Source organism: Tachyglossus aculeatus, chromosome 1 (genome assembly GCF_015852505.1).
Source record: "Tachyglossus aculeatus isolate mTacAcu1 chromosome 1, mTacAcu1.pri, whole genome shotgun sequence".
NCBI classification, from domain to species: domain Eukaryota; kingdom Metazoa; phylum Chordata; class Mammalia; order Monotremata; family Tachyglossidae; genus Tachyglossus; species Tachyglossus aculeatus.
The window spans coordinates 14,645,226-14,648,783 of record NC_052066.1 but is presented as its reverse complement, the minus strand read 5'-3'; the positions used below and the strand labels follow the sequence as shown (position 1 = coordinate 14,648,783).

The window sequence follows — 3,558 nt, the reverse complement described above, 5'->3', positions numbered from 1 at the left end:
CTTACTATGTGCCAAGAACTGTTCCAAACTCTGGGGTTGATACACGTTAGTCAGGTTGGGCACAGTCCCTATCCCACAATGGGGCTCACGGTCTCACTCCCCATTTTACAGATGAGGTAACTGAGGCCCAGAGAAGTGAAATGACTTGCCCAAGATCACACAGCAGACCAGTGGCAGAGACAGGATTAGAATCGATGACCTTCTTACTCCCAGGCCTGTGCTCTATCCACTAGGCTACTCAGCTTCTTCTGGGGGGCCAAATGGGTGGAAGACCAGCCGATGGGGAATAAACACTCATCACCCAAAGGGAAGAAAGGCTGGGTTAGGACATGTGGAAGAAAGATTGCCCAGCAAACCTCTAGGAGAAACCAGCTGAAACCAGGCAGTAATAGGGGTCCCCAGGAGAACAAACAACATACCTAAAAGGAGCTACAAATAACAGAATCACTCAACCCATATCCAGTCTAGTCTTCTGTAGATTAGCATGGCCCCTGCGCAAGGATGACACACAAATTCGTGAAGCGTTCCATATTTTTTTCCCCTCGTCTCCCTCTCCATCCCCCCCCATCTTACCTCCTTCCCTTCCCCACAGCATCTGTATATATGTATATATGTTTGTACATATTTATTACTCTATTTATTTTGCCTGTTCATATCTATTCTATTTATTTTATTTTGTTAGTATGTTTGGTTTTGTTCTCTGTCTCCCCCGTTTAGACTGTGAGCCCACTGTTGGGTAGGGACTGTGTCTATATGTTGCCAACTTGTACTTCCCAAGCGCTTAGTACAGTGCTCTGCACACTGTAAGTGCTCAATAAATACAATTGATTGATTGATTCTGGTGGTCATTTTGAGAGGTTCACTTTAGACGACACCCTAAGTAAAGGGGCAGGGGAAGGTACATGGAGTCCACTCACCGGAGAGTTAATTGGTGGAGTGGATCATTTTGAGGGGCACCCTAAGTAAGGTGGAGAACACAGCAATAAAGGTTATCATGCCAACAATAGGGCTTGGGTTCCTTGTTATGGAGGAGAATGATATATGTTTGGTTTTGTTCTCTGTCTCCCCCTTCTAGACTGAGAGCCCACTGTTGGGTAGAGACTGTCTCTATATGTTGCCAACTTGTACTTCCCAAGCGCTTAGTACAGTGCTCTGCACACAGTAAGTGCTCAATAAATACGATTGATTGATAAAAATTATAATTGTAGTATTTGGACAGGAATGGGCAATGACTATGTGCCAAGCATGGTTTTCAGTGGTGGGGTAGATACAACCTTCACATCATCACTAAAATCTGCCCTTTCCTCTCCATCTAAACTGCTACCGCGTTAATACAATCAATAATCCTATCCCGCCTGGATTACTGCAACAGCCTCTCCGCTGACTTCCCTGTCTCCTGTCTCTCATTCATTCATTCAATCATATTTATTGAGCGCTTACTGTGTGCAGAGCACTGAACTAAGCACTTGGGAAGTATAAGTTGGCAATATATAGAGATGGTCCCTACCCAACAATGGGCTCTCCCCACTCCCATTCATACTTCACTCTGCTGCCTGGATCATTTGTCTATGAAAACATTCGGGATATGTTTTGCCCCGCTTCAAGAAACTCCAGTCATTGCCCATCCCCCTCCAAATAAAATAAAACTCCTTACAAGTGGCTTTAAAGCAGTCCACCACCTTGCCCCCTCCTAACTCACCTCCCTACTATCCTTCTACAAGCCAGCCCACACACTTCTCACCTCTAATGCTAACCTTCTTATGCCTCGATCTCATCTGTCTCACCACCTACCCCTAGCCCAGCAGCGTGGCTCAATGGAAAGAGCCTGGGCTTTGGAGTCAGAGGTAATGGGTTCAAATCCTGGCTCCGCCACTTAGCTGTGTGACTTTGGACAAGTTGTTGTGATCGGGTTTGTCTGATATCCATTTTTGTTTTCACATCCCTTCCTCCCATCCCTTTGTACACCCTTCTTCACGGAAGAAGAATGCCCGCAAAAACTTCCCGCCACAAAACCTGCCTAACCAAGGCCTCCCCCACGCTGACCTGCCTGACAAAAGCCATCCCTGTTGTCCACTAGCGGACTTGACATGACTGACTCCATTTTGTGCAGGCTAAGAGAACAACTCCTTTTTGTATTGTCTGCAACAGATGCCTTCAAGGCCATTAAACAAGTAACACTTATCTATGTAAGGTCCTAGGTCAGATGACATCCTGACAAGACAGTGACAACAGAAGATAACAGAATTTACACACCTATCTATGCAAGGCCATATGGCAGATAACAACAACCTTTACAAGGCAGTAAAAACAGAGAATTTACAGCATCCTGTTGGTCCTAATTGGATTCCTGAAATTCCTAAATGCTCCCTCCCATGTTGCTGTAACTGAATAAAAGACGCAGTGAGAATGGGATCGGGGCTGCTTGATCTGGGTCCCTGGCCCCTTGCAGCCGCGCGCTAATAAAATCCACTTCTAAATTTCTACTTGGGTCTCACTCGCTGATTCTCGGCACAACATTTGGAGGCCCTAGTGAGATTGCACGGTGTCCCGTGTCACCGTGGAGACCCAACCTGGGAGGACCTCGGCCTCGGGGGAAGGAGACCATTCTGCTCTGACTTCTAGGGGAGCCGGCCCCTGAGACGTTCCAGGGCCCCGGGACTCAAGGCTGAGAGGTCTAAACTGTCCCCTGACGCCGACTGATCCTCATTTCGGCCTGGTGGATCCTGGGATCGGCAACGATCAACTACTTCCGGAGGTAACCTGGTTTCTGTTTTCTGGAGGGAACGAGTGCCGGACGCGGCAGTTAGCGCTTTGCGCCTCGATTCCCCGGGCACCCCAAGACGTTGGGTCTCTGCCCGATTCTGGTTCTGGTTCTGGTTCCGCGGTTGTCTGTGAAACTGTTCTATATGTGGAAGCGTTGCCTTTAGGAAATTCTGTTTTACGATCCTCTGTCTGAAACCTCCTCGCTCACAGACTGCCAGGCAGGTTTCCACCTGGATCGGGGACGAATATCTTCAGGGCAACTTCTCCAATGTCTACTGGAAGGATGTGTTCGCCTCCAGGTTGTTGTTTGTTTGTGTCTCTGTGTTGTATGAATGGGAGGTTCAGCCAGCACGCCAGAAACGCCTTTGAACTGTATGCTCAGTCACTTTAAAAAAGGATACCGGGATGGGTATGATTATGGGATTACCCTAAAGAAACTGAAGCTCATTCCATTTTGCATGAATGAGTGGCCCACCTTCGGGGTGGGGTGGCCCCCTCAGGGTAGTTTTGATAAGCAAATTGTAAACAAGGTTTGGAGAATTGTGACTGGGACCCCTGGCCACCCCGATCAGTTCCCCTATATTGACGTTTGGCTGGACCTCATTACCCACCCCCCTCCCTGGTTGAAAAACTGCTCCCTGAAAAGGGGCATCCGAGTTCTTTTTGCCCAACCTAAAAAAGGGCTCCCTTCCAGGGACACCCCCCGAAAAAGGTCCTCCAGGAGTCCTAGGAGGATGATCTTCCCCCTCCTTGTAACCCAGGCGCCCTTCGGGACGTCCCGCAGTTTGAGAGCCC

The 3,558-nt window shown here is 48.4% G+C and overlaps 1 pseudogene; it reads left to right on the top strand.

Annotated features, from left to right (window-relative positions):
• Positions 1–474: 474 nt before the first annotated feature.
• Positions 475–536, top strand: LOC119934163 (annotated as a pseudogene).
• The last annotated feature ends 3,022 nt before the right edge of the window (positions 537–3,558 follow it).